An 18,387-nucleotide genomic window follows, 5' to 3' on the forward strand; every position below is an offset into this window, starting at 1 on the left:
TCCTGATGTATCTCTTTCTTCCCCCGTGGGGAGGGGAGTGGGCGCCATTTTGGGGTTGGCCTCAGGTGTCCGAACGTCTTGGACTGGTCCTGGCCCTTTGTTAACCCAACATCCTCCAGGGAAAGAAGTGGATCTTGAGGAAACTGCTGCGAGGGGCCTCTGTGTGATGCCATTGCCCCCAAGGAGCAGGTAGAACTTGTTCAGCATTGAATGCAGACCCCCCCCCCCCAATAATCATAGAGACCCAGGCTCATTCACAGAAGAGCATGCAAATCTCTTGCAAATCTCCCAGAACTTTGCTTTACCCGTCTGATCCTGTAGAGACATGCAAGGCACCCACATGTCTTTCCCCCTGTGCCACCAAACCCTTCAGGGTTTCGTTTGATTGATTGGTTTTTATTCCTTTTTAATTACCATTACAACATCAATACGTGATTTACGAGTTAAACATAACACCAAGTCAGATATATATGAACAATACAGTGGTACCTTGGTTCTCAAACTTAATCCGTTCCGGAAGTCCGTTCCAAAACCAAAGCATTCCAAAACCAAGGCGCACTTTCCCATAGAAAAGGGATTAATCCGTTCCAGACCTTTAAAAACAACCCCCTAAAACAGCAATTTAACATGAATTTTACTATCTAACAAGAGCATTGATCCATAAAATGAAAGCAATAATCAACGTACTTTACTATATAATAAATAAGACAGTATTGTAGATGATAAAAAATTTAATTTTTTTTCTTACCTGCACTGATGATAGTCATTGTTTGGATGGGGGGCTTTTATACATTTCCGCAGTCACACAATCAATCAATCAATCAATCAATCAGTAGCTGAACTGGGTTCCACACGGTCACAAAAACAAATTAACTGAAAAAGCCTCAAAAACAAAAAAATAAACAGCAAAAACAAAAGCGCCAAACTTAATCCGTTCTGGAAGTCCATTTGACTTCCGAAATGTTCGAAAACCAAGGCGCAGCTTCTGATTGGTGCAGGCGCCCTGGAAACAATAGCCGACAGCTGCATCAGATGTTCTGCTTCCGAAAAACGTTTGAGAACCGAGGCATTTGAGTACCAAGGTACCACTGCATATACAACAAAAGGTCTTCCCCATTTGGTTCTAGACACGATCAAACACTGAATTAGTTTAAAACATTCTTAAGGCTGTATTTTATTGCTCCTGTATATACTCCATTTCCTGATAAACATTATGCACCTTCCCCCTCTCAAAGTTCTGCTGCGTTAATTTCACCACATATGCCATATCCCAGCTTCTCAATTGACATTGACATGATGGGTCTATCATTTTTCCGTCAAAAGCTATTGTTAACATCCCTGCAATAATGTTTTCAAATCTTCTTCCTTGGCTTATTAAATAACCAATATTTTTTTTTTTGCCTCTATTGGGTTTGACGGTAATATATGAGCCATCATATTTTGAATATGAAGGTATGGAACCACCTTTGGACTGTTCCATGGAAAGTGAAGCAGATTGACTCCTCTGTTGCCTCATCTTCAACAAACACTTCCTTGTTCATTTATTTACTGCACTGATGCCCCATCTTTCCTCCGAGGGAAGCAAATACGATTTAACAGGCATTACTGAAACCTGGTGGGATGAAATTCATTGATGAAATGTAAGGGATCATTTATTCCAAAAGAACAAACAGGAAGAGTGGAGATTATATGTAGATATGCAAGGAACTTCCTAAATCGAAAGATGGAAGTTTGGTTGAGAGCAGCTGATTACCGATAATATCAAAAGGAACTAATAATTACATCATTGTAGGAGACTGCGACAGGACCAAACCCAGAAAAAGACATAGGTGTTGCCTTCTTAGATCGTATTTCCACATTTTCAGATAAGAGAGATATAGTAGCATGGGAAACCAAGTACCCTGTTATATATTGGAAGCGAAGAATGAAATTCTACTGATTAATTGCTGACTTACCCTGCTATCAATTTCATTTTCCAAAAGGTGGAAGACGAGAAAAGATCAGGTATGCTGGGCCTGACACACAATAACAGGCAAAAACAGGTCGATGGGTGGAAATAGTGGAGTCAGTGGGTGACCGCATCATGTTGTGGAGTTGGAAATGATTCAGAAAAGGGCAAGCAACATTATCAAGGGGGGTGGGTCAATTTTCCTGCCAAGAAAGGTGACAACGTTTGGAGGTTTTGGGCTTAGAAGAAAAAGTAAGAGGAGACACAACAGAGGTGTGCGAAATTATGTATGGCGTAGAGCAGGCACGGCCAAACTTGGCCCTCCAGATGTTTTGGGACTACAACTCCCATCATCCCTAGCTAACAGGACCAGTGGTCAGGGATGATGGGAATTGTAGTCCCAATACATCTGAGGGCCAAGTTTGGCCATGCCCGGCGTAGAGAAGTTGGATCGGGAAACCTTTCTCTCTCTCTCTTATAATATTAGAACTCAGGGACATTCTAGCGTAGCCGAATGTTGGAAGATTCGGGACCATAAAGAAGGTCGATCGCCGAAGAATTGATGCTTTTGAATTATGGTGCTGGAGGAGACTCTTGAGAGTCCCATGGACTGCAAAAAGATCAAACTTATCCATCCTTAAAGAAATCAGCCCTGAGTGCTCACTAGAAGGACAGATCCTGAAGTTGAGGCTCCAGTACTTTGGCCACCTCATGAGAAGAGAAGACTCCCTGGAAAAGACCCTGATGTTGGGAAAGATGGAGGGCACAAGGAGAAGGGGACGACAGAGGATGAGATGGTTGGACAGTGTTCTTGAAGCTACTAACATGAGTTTGGCCAAACTGCGAGAGGCAGTGAAGGATAGGCGTGCCTGGCGTGCTCTGGTCCATGGGGTCACGAAGAGTCGGACACGAATGAACGACTGAACAACAACAACAATATACAGTCATTCTTCCCGCAAGGATTCACTTCCACAAGAAGCAGCGATGGTCACCAATTTGGATGATTTAACAAGAGGATCAGGCAAGTTCATGGATGATAAGGCTGCTAAGCCACAATGGTTAGGTTCTACTCCACTGTCACAGGCAGTATGACTCTTGAACCCATTGCTGAGAATTGCAGGTGAGGAGAGTTCTGTCGCTTGCAGCCTTCCCAGAGCTGCTCACACTCACCCCCCTGCTGTTCCCCCCCCTCTTTTACTTCTCTGTTATCTTACTCATTGTCACTAGCTATGCTTTAAGCACATTGGAGCAAAACGCTCTGCTTTGTTTGCAAGCTGTGCAAGTATGTACTGTATGCTGTTGCTGCTATATATGTCTATCTGTATCTCAGTACGAACCCGTTCCTCACATTCCATCACACAAGCAGATCTCAGCTGCCGCTGCAGTCCATGGAACAGAGCGAATGAGCTGAACTCCGAGGCATAGCTGTAGGAAATGGCAAGCCTTGCTTCTCGCTCGAAACACTCTTCATCTGATGACAGGCATTCGCTATAGCAAGCAGGACTGGCAACTGTATTACACAGGTTCTGTTCTGACTCTGCAAAGGCCTCGAGTAAATATCCACAGATTCTTTTTACGCTCAACATGGATTGATTTAGTTATTTAAAAAAAAAAAAATTTATTGTCTGTTCTTTACTGTAAAGGGAATCCCAGAGCCGGTCACATAAATTTTTAAAATACAATATACCTATTAAAATATCATAAATATATACTCTCACTCTCAGCAACCGGAAAATTTAAATAACAATAACAGAAACAGGGACCAGCAAATGCCTGATTGAAAAATGGGTATTCATCAAGGGCCTTAAACTCACCAAGAGTCAATGCAGGCCTTATCTGGACTCTTATTCCATCACTTGAGGGGCCACCATTGAGAAGGCCCTGCTTGGGTTGTTCTATAGTGTATCTCTGATGGCTGCAGCACTACCAGGAAGGCCTCCCTCACAGATCTAGGCAATCAATTTCCTCCAAGAGCACTTGGAACTGAATGGCCAACTTCCTCTTCCCCAAAAGGGGACATTTGCAACTGGGCAGCTCTGGGCCCATTGTTTTTGAGGAACAGATGCATCACTGCTTCTGCAATGGTGGTAGCTGTCATCCCATCACATAAAGATACATTTACCACACTCTAGACCCACAACGGGTTGCGGGTGGTGCTGTGGGTTAAGCCACCCTAGGGCTTGCCGATCAGAAGGTCGGCGGTTCGAATCCCCGCGACGGGGTGAGCTCCCGTTGCTCGGTCCCTGCTCCTGCCAACCTAGTAGTTCGAAAGCATGCCAGTGCAAGTAGATAAGTAGGTACTGCTCCAGCGGGAAGGTAAATGGCATTCTGGTTTGCCAGAAGCAGCTTAGTCATGCTGGCCACATGACCTGGAAGCTGTCTGCGGATAAACGCTGGCTCCCTTGGCCAGTAAAGCGAGATGGGCATCGCAACCCCAGAGTTGTCTGCAACTGGACCTAATGGTCAGGGGTCCCTTTACCTTTACCTTTAGACCCACAACAGTCCTGGGGTTCTCCAACAAAAACACTCCCCCCCCCAGACCATTTCCCTCAGTTTGGGTAGGGAAACCCAAATCAGTACAAAAATAAAGTTTTAATGGAAACCCAAGTATTGGCCCGCTGTACTTCCCAGCCGAGGATTCCACTGCATACAAATGTTAAGCAGATCTGAAATTTGTGAGGGTGGAAGTTGAAACCTCCTGAAGCATATCAAACACTCCTCTAATCCACAGGCCATTGAAAGCAGGGACCATGCAACCCCAGCTATTGTGTCTCTGCATGTTGCCGGGGGCCCATAATCCCTCCAGATCTCTGACATGACGCACTCGGTCTACAATGGCTCATTTGAATAAATTACGATCTCCATTTTATGCCTGGGTACATGATGGAACTGCTGAGTTTGGTTCTTATTGTAGGCAATTGGGAGAAAATAATCGTTCCTGGCGCTGTGCCCTTTGTCACCAGTTATTATATCCTAGCTATTCAGAGAGTGGGTGGACGCACACACATTCCTGGCTTAAAATGCATCTAGGTCATTTCCCCCTGTCGTGTTTCAAACCACATTTGTACATTGCTGTACACATCAGCAGGGCTGGGTGTGTTTGCAAGCTGCCCGCTGTCGGTGGGTGTAGAAGGGGCATGGGTGTCTTCATACGACCGACATTTTCAGATTGGGTTGTAGCTAGTTGGGCGGGTAAGGGAAGCACAGAAATGCAGCATTTCTCAAGAAACTACAGGGGAGATGTGGATTGCGATGAACGCCGTGTGCTTTACAAACCCGCGGTGGGAGCGCACTAGATGCAGAGCAAATGAGAGCGTGCGCACAGCAAGGGAGTGCCCCCCAGGGACTCACAGCTGTCCACAGAGGCGCAGGTCAATTCTGTGTCCAGGGCAGCTGTCTACCAGCTCCATCTGGTCCGCAGGCTGAGACCCTACCTGCCCGCAGACTGTCTTGCCAGAGTGGTGCATGCTCTGGTTATCTCTCGCTTGGATTACTGCAATGCGCTCTACATGGGGCTACCTTTGAAGGTGACCCGGAAACTACAACTAATCCAGAATGCGGCAGCTAGACTGGTGACTGGGAGCGGCCGCCGGGTCCACATAACACACCTCCTGAAAGACCTACATTGGCTCCCAGTACGTTTCTGAGCACAATTCAAAGTGTTGGTGTTGACCTTTAAAGCCCTAAATGGCCTCAGCCCAGTATCCCTGAAGGAGTGTCTCCATCCCCAACGAGGTCCAGCTCCGAGGTCCTTCTGGCGGTTCCCTCACTGCAAGATGTGAGGTTACAGGGAGCCAGGCAGAGGGCCTTCCTGATGAGAGGGCGAATCAGATGTCAAGGAAATAAACAACTATCTGACTTTTAGAAGACATCTGAAGGCAGCCCTGTTTAGGGAAGTTTTTAACGTTTGATGTTTTATCTTGTTTTTAATATTCTATTGGGAGCCACCCAGAGAGGCTGAAGAAACCTAGCCAGATGGGCGGGATATTATTATTATTATTATTATTATTATTATTATTATTATTATTATTATTAAAAATAAACCAGCCATTGGAATCAAAGAATTGGAGAGTTGGATGACGCCGAGGGTCATCTAGTCCAGGCTTCCTCAAACTTGGCCCTCCAGATGTTTTTGGCCTACAACTCCCATGATCCCTAGCTAGCAGGACCAGTGGTCAGGGATGATGGGAATTGTAGTCTCAAAACATCTGGAGGGCCAAGTATGAGGATGCCTGATCTAGTCCAACCTCCTGGAATGCATAAATCTAAATCATCTATGACAGATAGCTACCCAATCTCTGCTTAAAAACCTCCAAGGAATAAGAGTCCACCAGCTTTCAAAGGAGTCCATTTCACTCTTGACCAGCTCCTTTTCTGCTGTGGTCTGATGCATGCTACTAGTGGGTAAGGGCCACTGAATATAGCAAGACTTGCTTCTGAGTACAAAGACCCAGGTGGCGCTGTGGGTTAAACCACAGAGCCTAGGGCTTGTTGATCAGAAGGTCGGCGGTTCAAATCCCTGCGATGGGGTGAGCTCCCATTGCTCAGTCCCAGCTCCTGCCCACCTAGCGGTTCGAAATCACGTCAAAGTGCAAGTAGATAAATAGGTACCGCTCCGGCAGGAAGGTAAACGGCGTTTCCGTGCGCTGCTCTGGTTCGCCAGAAGCGGCTTTGTCATGCTGGCCACATGACCTGGAAGCTGTACGCCGGCTCCCTCGGCCAGTAAAGCGAGATGAGCGCCACAACCCCAGAGTCCGACCCAACTGGACCTAATGGTCAGGGGTCCCTTTACCTTTACCTTTACAAAGACATGGGCAGCATATTTATGAAGTTTCCCATTGTTGCACTCAACTAGCAGTTTGCACTAATATATAGCAAAACCTACTGTTACTCTTCTCTCTTCCTTTTTCACTCAAAATGAACCATGCATATGCACATCAGTAGTTTGTGGACTGAAAATAAAAGTCTGGTGCATCAGTTGTGGATACAGAAAATGTAGCTGTTATACTAAATAATATTCAGAGATAGTCCCATGACATTTTGGCGCCTGAGGCAGAAAATCTAAATGATGTCCCTTGTGGTAGAAAACATATAATTAAAAATGATTTTGCTGCCCCAAATCAGCCACGTGGATAGTTGGCTCCACAAAACGGGTCCTACCAATCTCATGTCACTTTCATTTTATCAAGGGAGTATATGAATTAAAGTGAGTATATGAATTAAAGTGAGAGCTGGACCATAAAGAAGGCTGATCGCCGAAGAATTGATGCTTTTGAATTATGGTGCTGGAGGAGACTCTTGAGAGTCCCATGGACTGCAAGAAGATCAAACCTATCCATTCTCAAAGAAATCAGCCCTGAGTGCTCACTAGAAGGACAGATCCTGAAGCTGAGGCTCCAGTACTTTGGCCACCTCATGAGAAGAGAAGACTCCCTGGAAAAGACCCTGATGTTGGGAAAGATGGAGGGCACAAGGAGAAGGGGACGACAGAGGATGAGATGGTTGGACAGTGTTCTCGAAGCGACTAACATGAGTTTGGCCAAACTGTGGGAGGCAGTGAAGGATAGGCGTGCCTGGCGTGCTCTGGTCCATGGGGTCACGAAGAGTCGGACACGACTGAACGACTGAACAACAACAAATATGAATTTAAAAAAAATGTGTTTGCAAATATATAGCAGCTCTCTGCCCAGGAAAAATTCACATCAGCAATTTCTCACCTAGTATTCAATGACTTCTGCACAGAAGTACCAGTGGGATGCAATAAGAGTTCTGCATTAGGGGTGCAACCTGTAGTAGTTATTGTGTTTGGGAAAGCTGCAGTAAATTGCTGTTTGCAAACAGACACTCGCAGTTGTCCTCAGTTCAATTGCATCTTCTGCTCCTAGTTCACCTTAGCCAAAATTCAGTCTCAGTATCTTTCCCTGCTCCCACTCTTTAGGATGGAAAGCTGATAGACATTTAGAGACAGTTAGGTAGCCGTGTTGGTCTGCGATAGTCAAAACAAAATAAAATTAGAAAAAAATCCCTCCAGTAGCACCTTAGAGACCAACTAAGTTTGTTCTTGGTATGAGCTGTCGTGTGCATGCACACTTCTTCAGACATTTAGAGACTTATACAATGCCACATCAAATCAAACAACTAAATTCTGGCAAAAATAATAAATGCATCTCGAGAAGGCAGTTCAAAACAAGGGTGGGGAATAGAATATAGGATGAATAGGCCAAGAAATTTTGCAACTGTGCTTTTATTCCAATTCCATTCCGACGCCAAACCTTTGCACCCAGCAGAACAAATTCCAAGTGGATCGGATGCTAAAACCATTTGTTTTAACGTTGTCCTGAGTGAAGGTTGGGAAGGTTGTGAGAAATGGGCTGGCCAAGAGCAACAATGGTTAAAAGCAAAAATCCTTGGAGGCCAGTCTATTGTTCATGCACACTAAGGAAGAAGGAAAATACCTCCCACTTTGAAAATGCACCCACCCTGAACAACAACAATCATCTGTGATCTTGTGAGGGGGGGGGAAACACAATGCACTTTTCACCTCTACAATGTACTTTTCACCTGTTCTTCAAGACTTATTCTCCTCTCCTGCACGCAAGCCTGGGCCAACAATAAAATCTGTGATTCACCTTCCTAGGAAAATTTAATGGGTATTATTTAATAGTGGCACTTTGGGTTAAACCACAGAGCCTAGGGCTTGCCGATCAGAAGGTCGGCGGTTCAAATCCCCACAACAGGATGAGCTCCTGTTGCTCGGTCCCTGCTCCTGCCAACCTAGCAGTTTGAAAGCACGAAGTGCAAGTAGATAAATAGGTACCGCTCCGGCGGGAAGGTAGACGGCGTTTCCGTGAGCTGCTCTGGTTCGCCAGAAGCGGTTTAGTCATGTTGGCCACATGACCCAGAAGCTGTACGCCGGCTCCCTCGGCCAATAAAGCGAGATGAGCACCGTAACCCCAGAGTTGTCCGCGACTGGACCTAACGGTCAGGGGTCCCTTTACCGTTACCTTATTTTGCTACCCCAAGGCAAATTCCAAGTTATGTTGGGGTAGAATTCCCTCCCCCCCCAAAAAAAAATCCCATGCATGTTGTTTCAGGAGATGGACACTTATTCAGGAGTCAGCAAACTTTTTCAGCAGGGGGCCGGTCCACTGTCCCTCAGACCTTGTTGGGGGCCAGACTATATTTTGAAAATAAAAATAAAAAATGAACGAATTCCTATGCCCCACAAATAACCCAGAGATGCATTTTAAATAAAAGGGCACATTCTATGTAAAAACACACTGATTCCTGGACTGTCAGCGGGCCGGATTTAGAAGGCGATTGGACCGGATCCGGCCCCCAGGCCTTAGTTTGCCTACCCATGCACTTATCCACCCCCCCGGACTGGTTTTTGAACTTTTTCATCCTACTATAGAGACTCACTATATGGTCTTTTTTATTGATTTGTGCACATGGTGCTATAATAATCCCATTTCAATAAGGTTTGCAGCTGTAAAAGTTTTGGGGCGGTCACCCTGCTTCACTTCGTCAGTGTCTACCTCATAACTTCCTGCTGAAATCCTGTGACTTGTTGTCCCACAAATGTTTTAGTTTATTTTTCTGCTGCTTTGTGTTTTGCTACAGCCCCTCGAGACAGCAATAATGCGCTAGCATTGGGGAAGCATTGCAGAACAGACTAAAGCTGAATAAACCCAAGACAGTAGTGTTAATAACATGTTGCCAAAGACGGCCGCACTAAAACAGCAGTCTGGAGGGGACACTTGTTAACAGTGCCTGTGACAAAACATGCAATAGCAAACAAACAAACCGATCAATAGATTTTGCAGGATATTGTTTACCCAGGTACTGTTTGTTTGCAGATAGGAAACTGCAAATGTGAAGCAGCTAATATTTGGGGACATTGTTACACTAACTACTTCGATGTACATTTTGCAATTAAAAATGCACCCATAGTGGATTTCATTCCTGTCTGTTAACAAGACCTATTGTTATAATTAGCCTTGGGTAGAGATGTAAAATTTCCAAAAATTTTGAAGCTCGGGAAAAATCCATTTTTTTCCCGGGGGGAAACGGAAATTTATGGAAAAATTGAAAAAAAAATGCTAATTAGCACTTATTTTTTCTTTTCCAGATTGAAAGTCATTCTGTTACTTTAGAAACATAAAATATAACTATGGACAATTTTAATGGGCATAAAATTATCACAACTAGAATATTAATTTTTTTTAGTGTATCCAAACAATTATTACAAACAGAATTTACTTTTAAAATAATATTTACTTGTATTTGTAACAAATGGATCAATAATCTCCTGAACTGCTTATGTGGAACAAACAAAAACTCCACAAAACAAATTTTAAAAATCCAGAAGTAACAATTATTCATATTTCCTCTCCACAGTATTTAAAAAAACATTATCATAAAAAGAACTGAAGAAGGATGTGGGACTAAGTTTCAATGAATGGGCATGAAATTTAATCAGAATCATTTTCTGAGCTGTAATTAAGTATATACTTTCAGGCCCTTTTTGTTGCTCCATATTTTCTTCCAGTGCTTTGAGGCCTAGTGAAGAGGAACGGAACCAATGCATACCACACGCATGCAAAAACAAAACTGAAACCTTTTTCTTTTCTGGTGACAACAGCACCTCCTAAAGGAAGAAATGTATCTTGTTCTTGCATTGGAGAGTTCAGTTTGTAACCTAGGACTTGCTTGTCCTCACAGAAATTAGAATAATCTGATACCGTCAGATCATGTTAAAATAAAACATTCCATAATCTATTTTTTATTTTTTCAATTTTTCAGGAAAAAACAAAAAAGTCTTCAGGGGGAAAATGGAAAAAAACGTGTGTGTTTTTCAAAATTTTCAGGTTTTTTTTACCCAGGCCTTCACGTCTCTAGCCTTGGGAAATTAAAAACAACCACCACCACCACCTCTGGGTCAGTTTTGCCTGCCATCTTGTAGTTTCTGCCAAGGTCTAACCCAGTGTTTCCCAAACTTGGGTCTCCAGCTGTCTTGAGAATACAATTCCCATCATCCTTGACCACAGGTCCTGCTAGCTAGGGTTGGTGGGAATTGTACTCCAAAAACACCTGGAGCACCAAGTTTGGAAAACACTGGTCTGACCTATTGCTCCAATGCGACTTATTGTACAGGTTACTTCAGGCCATTGTCTGAACGTGCAAACTAAGTGGGTGGGATACAGGGTTGCACACAAAGATTTACCCCTACATTCCCATGTGCTGAGTCCCCAACTGTCACCATGCTGAACAGGGATGATTGGGGACAGGGGATGGGGGACACAATATATGTGAGGACACTGGGGGTGGAGCTTGCACCCATGCCAGTGTGGTGTAGTGGTTAAGAGCGGTGGTCTCGTAATCTGGGGAACCAGGTTCGCTTCTCCACTCCTCCACATGCAGCTGCTGGGTGACCTTGGGCTAGTCACACTTCTTTGAAGTCTCTCAGCCCCACTCACCTCACAGAGTGTTTGTGAAAGCAGATTGTGAGCCGCTTTGAGACTCCTTCGGGTAGTGATAAAGCGGGATATCAAATCCAAACTCTTCTTACCATATTTGAGTGCCTTACGCATGTTCACCTGGTTTCTGTTATGCATCCCCCCTTCTTGCCCACTTCCTCAAGTTAATCCTAGAATTTCTGGTCCTTTTTCAAGTATAGCCAATATTTTCCTTTTGCAACCACTGACATATTATTCAGTTTTTATTTTGTTCTTTTCTTCTAAGCCTCAGTTTCTTGCCTTCTTGCCAATTCCCCCCAGTATAAATGAAATGACATGCTGCTCTCCATCGCCCTAGGCAACCCTAGGGTGTGTGCTTTGAGTGAGAAATTAAGGCTTTTTTCCTCTAGTGGAGAGAGGAAATGAAAGGGGTTTGTGTTTATTGCACACAACAGAAAAAGAAAATCCTTCGTCAACTGAACAAGGTGAGGAATACCTTTTCCCTCCCCTGCCGAAACAACACAAACAAAAGCAAACTTTCTATTTATTCTCTGCGGAAAAGGTTTTTCTGCACTCTAATGGACTCCAAAACAAATCTTTCCTTAAGATTGAGCCTCTCTGCATGTAGTTGTTTCGTCGTTTAGTTGTGTCCGACTCTTCATGACCCCATGGACCAGAGCACACCAGGCACTCCTGTCTTCCGCTGCTTCCCGCAGTTTGGTCAAACTCATGTTAGTAGCCTGTCCAACCATCTCGTCCTCTGCCATCTCCTTTGGTCAGACTCATGTTGGTAGCTTCTGTTCTCGAAGCTACCAACATGAGTCTGACCAAACTGCGGGAGGCAGTGGAAGACAGGAGTGCCTGGCGTGCTCTGGTCCACGGGGTCATGAAGAGTCGGACACGACTAAACGACGAAACAACTACATGCAGAGAGGCTCAATCTTAAGGAAAGATTTGTTTTTGGAGTCCACGGGGTTATGAAGAGTCGGACACGACTAAACAACTAAACAACAACAATACATTTTATATCATATATCACTTACACCCTACTTGCTACCAAAAACCTATAACTACTTCCCTAGGGCCTCTAAGATTTAAACATTACAATATTTTTTCATAAAAGTTTTAAATTTCTTCCAATCTTCCTGCACTGTTTCCAGCTCGGCAAGTTCCACAAAGTCTTTCATCTTCATACAATGCTCCTGTTTTTAGTTTGCAGGCTTCCATATTGCCAAACGGAGGCCCTTTTCACCTTATCAGTTATTATGCCAACCTACACATTGTGCAAAGCCGAAAACATTCCCGGAAGTTTCTGCCGCTGCAGAAACTTGGAAGTGCTGCTGAGAGTACCGTGAGGAGAAACATGCTTTGTGCAGACATCCAGAGTAGTGCTTGAACATGATGAGGATGAGAGCACCATTAAAGGTTATAGGAGCGATACTTTTCCTTTAAAGGCATTGAGAATGGTGAGTACAGATGCTCCAGTAGTGTGCCTGCTACTGCTCAACAAGTCGGCGTGTCAATAAGCCAGGGAGAGTTTTGCATCCAAATTTACTAAGCAGAGAAGATTAATTCGCCGAAAGGCTATATTGCCACAAACGTCACATACGAAATGGAACTCTCCCCTTTTCGAACACCCCAGACAATCCTTTGCCGACTTCTTCTTTTATAGAATGTTTTCAAAAATTAGGCTTTGTCCTTGTTTGGCAGGAGAAAAAAGAAGAGAAAAAACTATCCCAGTCTGAAGACACCAGGGTGCAAAACAACAAGTTCTCCTGAAAAGGTCATGTTTGGAGACAGTGAATGAAGTTTATTAGCTGCATTTCTATATAGACAATCTCTCGTTTACAGCATAGTAGAGTAACTGTTTTCTCAGCTTTTAATCTTTTATCTTCATTGTGATCCTCTCAGGGCACCAGGCTCCTAGCTAAAGAATGAAGGGTCACTGCCTCAAAGCTCTTCCTGTCCAAATTGTTTTCTAACAACCCACATTTCCAAATAAGCCTTTTACTTACCAGCCACTCTTTGTTTTACCATATATATTTTTCTGGAAGGCTGTCTCACTGGTGCTTCAGCAATGCTGGATCTTCACTCTGAATAAATCTAGATTATTAGTAAAACAACAACAACAACGAATAAATTTTATTAGAGTGTAAAGAAGAATACAGATCTTATTATCAAATATCTCTCCCCTCCGCCAAAGAAACTAAAACATTACCGGTAATCTAAATATCTTATCAAAGGAAAAAGAGAGAAGAAGAAGAGTAATACAGTAAAGGAAAGAAGGAAAAGGCTAGAGAGAAAAGAAAAGAATAATAAATAGAAAAAGCAAAAGAAGTGGGATGTAGCGATTAATGATGAATTAACATGTGCCGTTAAGGTAAGACAGGGAACATGCCGGAGAAATGATTTTGAGGAGAAATGGAAGGTGTTTGTAGAATTTGTACTGTTAAAGCGGAAAGGGGTCAAACCATCGCACGAGGTGTTGGAATTTTGGGAGGTTGGATAGTTGCAATGGAATGGTCTTGGGGGGTCGGGTGCACATTTTTATTCTTATAAATTTATGATTATTACTTTGTCAAAAAAGAAAAAGGCACTTCCGCTTCTCTATCTGCCAATTATATATATAGTAAAGGTAAAGGGACCCCTGATCATTAGGTCCAGTCGTGTCCGACTCTGGGGTTCCGACGCTCATCTCGCTTTACTGGCCAACGGAGCCGGCGTACAGCTTCCAGGTCATGTGGCCAGCATGAATAAGCCGCTTCTGGCGAACCAGAGCAGCGCACGGAAACGCTGTTTACCTTCCCGCCGGAGTGGTACCTATTTATCTACTTGCACTTTGATGTGCTTTCGAACTGCTAGGTGGGCAGGAGCTGGGACTGAGCAACGGGAGCTCACCCCGTCGCGGGGATTCGAACAGCCGACCTTCTGATCGGCAAGCCCTAGGCTCTGTGGTTTAACCCACAGCGCCACCCGCATCCCTTATATATAAAGTATTTAAACTTATATTTTATACTTATATATAAAGTATATGAAATTAGAAGACGCCTGCTTCTTGGGAGAAAAGCTATGACAAACCTAGACAGCATCTTAAAAAGCAAAGACATCACCTTGCCGACAAAGGTCCGTATAGTTAAAGCTATGGTTTTCCCAGTAGTGATGTACGGAAGTGAAAGCTGGACCATAAAGAAGGCTGATCGCCGTAGAATTGATGCTTTTGAATTATGGTGCTGGAGGAGACTCTTGAGAGTCCCACGGACTGCAAGAAGATCAAACCTATCCATTCTCAAAGAAATCAGCCCTGAGTGCTCACTAGAAGGACAGATCCTGAAGTTGAGGCTCCAGTACTTTGGCCACCTCATGAGAAGAGAAGACTCCCTAGAAAAGACCATGATGTTGGGAAAGATGGAGGGCACAAGGAGAAGGGGACGACAGAGGATGAGATGGTTGGACAGTGTTCTCGAAGCTACTAACATGAGTCTGACCAAACTGCGAGAGGCAGTGAAGGATAGGCGTGCCTGGCGTGTTCTGGTCCATGGGGTCACGAAGAGTCGGACACGACTGAACGACTGAACAACAACAACAACATATAAAGTAATTATGCCGGGGGGGGGGAATCAATACCTGCACTCCATTTCTAGCTATAAATAAACTCTTCTGTAGGATGATATGGTAAATCTAGATTAAAAGGGGGAATGTGGGACTGGCATTCTGGAGGACAACTTCATGTCGATGCTGTGAACATCCTCCAAGTCACACCGAGTTCCCAGTGGCTTCCATGTGGAAGTGCATAGAGAGGTTAAATGCTATCCCATGGCTTGCTTTTATTGTTGTTTCTGCAACACAACACGTTCGTTAGCCAAGCAATGCCAGCATGCCTGTGTTGTATCACCAACAGCTGCTTTCATTATCACTCTCTGTACTTTCTGCATTCCATCCCCCTCTGACCTCACTGTGCACAACACAAACCCTCCAGCCACACACACTTTAAAAAATATATATATTCTTAAAGGTGCCGCAAGACTCTTGGTTGCTTTTCACTCTGTATATATATATATATATACACACAGAGTTCTGTTTTTGAGCACCGAACTCGGCAGAGGCGAGGCGAGCCTGGACAGCTCCGCGCGGGACTCGGAATTTGCCTCTGCTGCAATCATCCCTGGACTGAACCTCAAGACAGGTGCTGCAGCTAATTCTGTCCTTGAGGAGAAGAACCTGTTCATTAAAAGGAGCCCAGCTTACCTGAGCAGGTGTTGAACCTGACACAGCAAGGGAGACTGCAGCTGCACCAGGACTTCTGAGCTGGGATCCTCTTGAGTAAGGAAGGCAAGGATTGTTGGTTCAATAAAAAAATAAATGAAAGGAAGGATTCCTGGGTGCCAAGGTCCAAGCTTGGGGCCAGTGCTCTTTGGTGAGAGAACGCCAGCAGAGATTTAAAATCACAGGGCATGCAGCGGGGCAAATATAGGCTGAAAAAGCTTTAAGATATGCCCTCTCAGTGCGCTTTTTCTCCCGGTTTAGTCTCTTTTCCATAATGTTAGAGAAAATTCAACCTTTCCATGCAGCAAGGAAGTCCAAGTCCACTTAATTACTTTCATTTGATGTGTCGGTTTTTCCACCAAGGCCACCTGACGTAATATTTCCTACCACTTATCTCTCATCAAACCACCCACATATTTTGAGCACGGAGCAACAGATCATCTCACCGCAGCCTATTGCATAAAGATATTAAGAGTTTTAGACTGTACCTTCTTTTCCCATTAGTTAAGCAAAGCTAAGGGGGTGGGGGGCCCTGCAACTTTACTCCATATTTTGGTCGTTGCATCCATCTCGTTAAATACTAATTTTCAGAAATCCAGTATTTTTGTACAATTCCGCCACATGTGCGTAAACATTCTGCATTGCCTGCACTCCCTCAGCCATACTGATGAGCTTCATATTGCTTTGCGCGCTAGACATGCATTGGTGAAACACCATTTATGTATCAGTTTTACGGCCTCATCCCTATATGTGCAAAAACAGATTTTCTCCACTTCCCAAAGACTGCTATTCGTGTGTAGGCTTCTATTCCCCTGTGTGTAACAATGTATAAGATGCTCCTGGATTATTTGCCCTTCCCTTGAATATGAATGCTGGTGAAGGCTTTCTGACCTGGAATTGTAGAGTTGAAAGGAACCCCAAGGGTCATCTAGCCTGACCCCTGCAATCTCAACTAATTTCCATTTTCCGAGTCTTTCCCGTTATTTTACATGCATGATTCAGGATGGGAGGCACAGCAAGTACCACCACTTCTGTGGATGGCACCATCCCTTTCCCCCTCCCTCATATTTACAGCCCACCATTTCCCCCTAAGAGCTCATTGTTCCCTTCCTCCTCATTTAATCCTCACAACCCTGTGAGGTAGGCTAGGCCGACAAGGTCACCCAAATGAGGATTTGAACCCTGGTCTCCCAGGTCTTAGTCCGACACCCTAACCACGACACCACCATGACACTTTCTACAAGACTTTGAAATGGATCCCTGTCCGACTTCCCTTCCAGTCATGCCCTGAGATTGCCAGGCCCCACCCCATCCTATTGCCCGTCAAAAGAGCATTCCCTACAACCAGTATTAACCTAGAGTCCAATGCCTTTTTGATTTCAGGTGACTGCCTGCCACCTACTGGTGATTCTTCTTCTTTGCCCAAGAAAACTGAGGCGTAGACAGCTTGTTAGCACAGTACTGTATGTTGGTCTCAACTGCAGTGAGGCCTTTTGTCCGTACGTCTCCAGCTGAAAGAGTGGTATGGTGTTTATGTCTCACTCCTGGAGGCAAGATCCGAAAATGAAAGGGGCAGGTTTGGATTACAGTGGTACCTTGGTTCTCGAATTTAATCCATTCCGTTCAACTCCCAAAACAGTTCGAAAACCAAGGCGTGGTTTCCGATTGGCTGCAGGAGCTTTCTGCCCTCATTCGGAAGTCACGGAATCATAGAATCATAGAGTTGGAAGAGACCACAAGGGCCATCCAGTCCAACCCCCTGCCAAGCAGGAAACACCATCAAAGCATTCCTGACAGATGGCTGTCAAGCCTCCACTTAAAGACCTCCAAAGAAGGAGACTCCACCACAATCCTTGGCAGCAAATTCCACTGCCGAACAGCTCTCACTGTCAGGAAGTTCTTCCTAATGTTTAGGGGGAATCTTCTTTCTTGTAGTTTGAATCCATTGCCCCGTGTCCGCTTCTCTGGAGCAGCAGAAAACAACCTTTCTCCCTCCTCTATATGACATCCTTTTATATATTTGAACATGGCTATCATATCACCCCTTAACCTTCTCTTCTCCAGGCTAAACATACCCAGCTCCCTAAGCCGTTCCTCATAAGGCATTGTTTCCAGGCCTTTGACCATTTTGGTTGCCCTCTTCTGGACACGTTCCAGCTTGTCAGTATCCTTCTTGAACTGTGGTGCCCAGAACATTCCTGCACTCATTCGGAAGCCGTGTTGGACATTCGGCTTCTGAAAAACATTCACAAACCAGAACACTCACTTCTGGGTTTGCGGCGTTTGGGAGATGATTTGTTTGACAAACAGGGTTCCACTGTACTGGTTTTTTTTTTTTTTTTTTTTTTTTTTTTTTTTTTTGCTCCGTTTGGTTTTTATAGCGGGGCCTCTACGGAGCAGGGTTGTTTGAATGTCTCGCCATAACTTGTACTCTGCAACCACCAGAGTAGACAAGCTGTCAAAATACTACTTGCTGAAAGGGTCCACCTAGCCTGCTTTGCCTGAAACCTCTGTAGGCCACGGACCTCTCTGTGTGGCAATTACAACAGTCAAAATAAGATAACGGCTTGCAGAAATTGAGGTGGGAATCTGTCAGGAATCTGTGTCGAGGGTGTGTTCCATTTACGTTCATGCCAAGGAGGCACTTGGTTTGTCTGCAGAACAAACCTCTCACAAATATGTACAACTTAGGGTTTACTCCACAGTAGCGGGTCCAAT

The sequence above is a fragment of the Lacerta agilis genome, chromosome 5 (genome assembly GCF_009819535.1).
Source record: "Lacerta agilis isolate rLacAgi1 chromosome 5, rLacAgi1.pri, whole genome shotgun sequence".
In the NCBI taxonomy this organism is placed as follows: Eukaryota; Metazoa; Chordata; class Lepidosauria; order Squamata; family Lacertidae; genus Lacerta; species Lacerta agilis.